Below are 5000 nucleotides of genomic sequence, written 5' to 3'. Positions count from 1 at the left end.
AGAAGGAATATACCCGAATAAGGGGACAGAGAAAAGCATCCAGGCAGAATCTCGGCAAGTGTGTGTGTGCGTGTGTGCGCGTGTGTGTGTGTGTTTGTGTGTTTGTGTGTTTGGGTGTATTTTCTCTCCTTCAAAGAGAAAGAGAGAGTGAGGGAGAGAGAGTGAGAGCGAGAGAGAGATCGCTAGTCATTTCCCTCCCCGTTCTGAAGCAGAAGATGTGAGAACAGAAGTTCATCTTTTTCTTGCTCTTGGTGTGTTGTGGCTCAGGGGGGGATTCAACACGGCTCGTTTGCCCTCCCAACCCCCAGCAGACTGGTACAACCACGGGGAGAAGCGGTGTATTCAAAGCAATGCCAAGAGACAGACAGACAGACAGACAGACAGACATGTTCTCCCGTTTCTTTCCCTCTGAGATGCATGTGTGGAACGACTAGATTGTTTTCACGCCATCTCTTCTCCTACTTTCCGTGCCGTCTTGTGTGCTCTGACGATAACTATCGAAACAATGATTATTTTATCCTGTTTCCCACACAAATACAATTCAACGTAATCACCTCTGTGTTGAATGGTGACAAAACAAGTTGCTAAATTATGAGTTTCCGCTCCATGTTACTTTTTACATTTCCAATTGAATGGACTGAAGATGTGTGCTGCTTGTTGATAAGCTGTTAAGATAAGCCTCTGGTGCTATCGGCTGTGTTTAGGGAGCAGTGGAGGGTAGTAGTTTGATGTTTTGACCTCTCATTAAGGCCAGGGAATGAGTAACTTCTGACGCCTTGAGCCAGGCTGGGTCAGAGTGCACTGACTGGATAGATAGTAGCAAGCAGGTTGGTGTGTGTGACACTGTGCGGAGTCCGCATTTTGCTTTGGAGCTGGTCATTTAGGAAAAACACATTTCAATTGGACCCCAATAATCTAAAGTTAATTCATTTAAAAACCAGATCCAGTATTTATTTGAGAAAGAAAGAGTTGAATTGGGAAGATAAGGCTCAAACTCAGGAGTATTACCATGAGACAAATTGTAATAAATCAATCAACATAACCTCTATTCGGACCACTGGGTCCATTGCTGGGAGTACGTTGAGTTAGCGGCTGGTTCAACAAAGCTGTGAAACACTGAACACCTTGAACCCGTTTGCAGCTCAGAGCTTAGACACAGGTAGGCAGGTAAATACCTGGACAGCACCGGGAACTCATGCATATTTTAGCGATGTCCTCTTCGGTTACCAGAACAGACAGAGGGAAACCCAACACCGAACACACACACACGCGCATACGAACGCACCCACAACCAGACACACACACACAGACGGACACACATGGACACGCACACATACACACACACACGTGCACACACACACGCACACACACACACACACACACGCAGACACACACACGCATGCACACACGTGCATGCACGCACACGCATACACACACACGGACACACACACACACACACACACACGCACACCCCCACACACACAGTCAGCCCTGCGACGGTTTCATTCTGCTGAGTACACTCCGGTTGGTTGTAACGTGACGCGTGGCTGAGCCGATGAGACGGCTCTCGGAGCGCCACTGTAGCATCTAATGCAGCGACATGAACGTATACATCGCCGCGCCCGGTAGGTGGACCGGATGGAGGTGTGAGGGGTGTAGGGTGTCTACAGGAAGGGCAGGGTAGAGGTTAGGTAGTACCAGCCGACAGGTTCTGAGTTTGAACCCCGAACCATCAAAGAGTGCGGTCCACCTGTAGGCATCCCAGCACAAGATGCCCTAACCCCTACCTGCCCCTGTCTGTCTGTCTGTCTGTCGGTCCATCCGTCCGTCCATCCGTCCGTCCGTCCGTCCGTCCGTCCGTCCGTCCGTCCGTCCGTCCGTCCGTCTGTCTGTCTGGCAGTCATCCATCCATCCACCCATCCATCTATCTATCCATCTTTTCATCTTTTTATTGCTGGTCGGATAGTTGAATACCTTGATGACATCAGTGCAATTATGTCATAACTACTATGTTGATTTGCAGCGAAAGAGGAGGGGTGATGTTGATGATGAGAGGATTATAGTGACTGTGGTGATTATAAGGAGGATGATGATGAGGATGATGATATGGATGATTATGTGATGATGATGAGGATGAGGATGATGATTAGAAGATTATAGTGATCGTGATGGTTTGAACGATGATGTGAGAATAATGATACTGGTGATGATGATGATGATGATGATGATGAGGATGATGATGATGAGGATGAGGATGATGATGATGACGATGATGATGATGATGATATGACAGTGGTGATAGGACTGATGATAGTGATAGTGGTGAGGGTTTGAATATGAGGATAATGATGTTGGTGGTGATGATGATGATGATAAGGATGATTCTAGTGATGGTGATGATGATAGTGGTGATGATTTACATGATGTGCGGATAACTATGTTGGTATTGGTGGTGAAGATGAGGATGACAATGATGATGAAAAGGATGATAGTGGGGATGATGGAGATGATGACGCTGATTCTCTAACTAGCCCACTGTCTCCCTGTGTATCCGAGCTGTGTGTGTGTATGTGCGTGTGTTTGTGTGCATGTGTGCGCGTGAGCCATCTCGTCTGACCTAATTCAGTCTTCGATCAAAACCTCCCCGAGCGTAATCCTACCCGAGCCATATCCTCTTCTCCTGTACCTAACCTTAACTTACCCTTCCCCTGCGAGGCTGCCTTTATGAATATTATTTATGGTAAGAACGGCATCTTGGGGGTGCATCTCTCCCCCCTCGAGCTATTACAACCCCCCCCCCCCCCTCCCAGCCCCCAGCTTCCCCTCACCTCTCCTCCCCCCCTCCTCTCCTCCCTCCCACCCCCTTTACCGTATGGTGATTGTCGGTTGGTGAATTTGAAACTGTTCAACAAACCACAGAGCGATGGGAAGGCTCATGGGATGCTTGGTTTACTGGCTGAACAACATTGTGTTTTCGTCTCTCTTCTGGCTTGTTTTATGTTCTCTGTTCTCTTTATCTTCTGTATTAAACAACAACAAAGGAGGGGAAATGGAACAGCACTTATCGTTCGACAATAACAGCAAAGAAATCTCTCGGCTTGTGGCTTTAAAGGATAATTGTAAAGAAATGAAACGCAAGTGGTTTGTGGTTGTTGCCGAACATTCAGTTGAAAGTAAGTCATGTCTCTGGCATTTCGAGGGGATTTCTTCGGGAGGATTCAAATGAGCTGAGTCTTACTGTTCTTCCACATCTCCACACATCACAACAGGAGCTCCGGCACAGTGGCACACATCCAACTGCTCTGTGTGTGTGCATGTGTGTGTGCGTGTGCGTGTGTGTATCTGCGCGCGTGTGTGTGTGTGTGTGTGTCTGTGTGTGTGCGTGTGTGTGCATATGTGTGTGTGTGTGTGTGAGTGCATCTGTGTGAGTGTGTGTGTATACGCCTGCATGTGTGTGTATGTGTGTGCGTGTGTGTGTCAGTCGTGAGTTAACTGGGTTGTATGGGTGTGTCCGTTCCTGTGCATGGTTAATCAGAGCAGCATCTGGAGGAGCATACCCCATAATACTTCTCCTCCCTCTATCAGTAATACAGTATTACCTGCAGGTCATACGGATCAACACAAAGCAGGGCAAGACAGACGGACGGACAGGATGATAGACAGAGAGACAGAACAGACAGAACAGAGAGACAGACAGACATACGGACAGGAAGACAGGCATACAGAGAAGCAGATAGATGGATAGCCATACACACCACTAGGTGGTAAAACAGGCAGAAAGAAAGCAAGAAAGCGAGGAAAAAAGACAGGTAGATTAACAGTTAAATAGACAGACAGAAAGAACGCTTGACCAAAGAAAAAAATGGACAATGAGAGAACGAAAGAAAGAAGAAGACTGACAAATAAAGAAAGACAGAACCAAGGGGAGGGAGGGACAGAAGGGGACGCTAGTGTGAACTGGAGACACAGACAGCGATCACGAGCACAGAGGATTGGTTGGTGTGGAGTCTGTGGACACGGTGAATTAGGTTGGGAGGCACAGCGCGCCGGCCAGGAAGTGTGTCAGTGTGGCACTGTTTCCAAACACGACCGCGGCGGAGGGGGATTCATCTTATCTACACCCGGGCTGCTGCCGGAGAATCCCTTTCATTTCCAGCCTGCAGGCTCATTTCTCCTCTCACTCTGGAGCCCCCGGCTCGTCACACACACACACTAACACACACACGCACACGTGCACACACACACACGCACACACGCACGCACGCACACACGCACAAACACACACAAACACACACACACACACAAACACACACGCACGCACACACACACACACACACACACACACACACACACACACAAACACACAGGCACGCACACACACACGCCTGCACAGAAAGGCGCACACATGCAAACACACGTGCATGCGGAGACTGATACACAGAGCCACACAAATACGAACATGCCCACACTTCAAAAACACGGACACATGCACACACATATACACACACAAACGCACATACTGACACAAACAAGCACACACTCGCACACAAAAATGTGCACAGTCAGTCAAACACATGTGCATGCTAAGACTGATGCACACAGACACACAAATAAACACATGCACACACATACACACACAAACACACACACACATACGGAAACACATGCACATGCAGACACACACACACACACACAGCCATGCACATACACACACTAAAACACACACACGCATACTGAAACACACACACACACACACACACTCAAACACACACACACACATACTGAAACAAATGCACATGCAGACACACACACACACACACACACTCACACACAGTCCCGTATCCTCCAAGGTGAGTTTACATGATTCCGGGGCAGTGCTTTGTGCAGAGATTGGCTTCATCGCAGCGCAGAGACGAGCAGGAGATATACGAGCTGGGGGGGCGAGGTGTCTCTGTACCTGCCTCAGGTTGGCAGGGGATAACACTGGTCTGCCATGGGAC

At 48.4% G+C, this 5000-nt stretch overlaps 1 protein-coding gene across 1 annotated transcript in view; it reads left to right on the top strand.

Moving 5' to 3' along the window:
- Nucleotides 1–5000, top strand: part of pdzrn4 (PDZ domain containing ring finger 4) — a gene marked incomplete at both ends in the record, with an annotated part of 44775 nt that overhangs the window by 654 nt on the left and 39121 nt on the right.

The sequence above is a fragment of the Pollachius pollachius genome (genome assembly GCF_949987615.1).
Source record: "Pollachius pollachius genome assembly, chromosome: 18".
In the NCBI taxonomy this organism is placed as follows: domain Eukaryota; kingdom Metazoa; phylum Chordata; class Actinopteri; order Gadiformes; family Gadidae; genus Pollachius; species Pollachius pollachius.
Note: the sequence above shows the minus strand (reverse complement) of the source record. Positions and strands in the feature narration are given on the sequence as shown.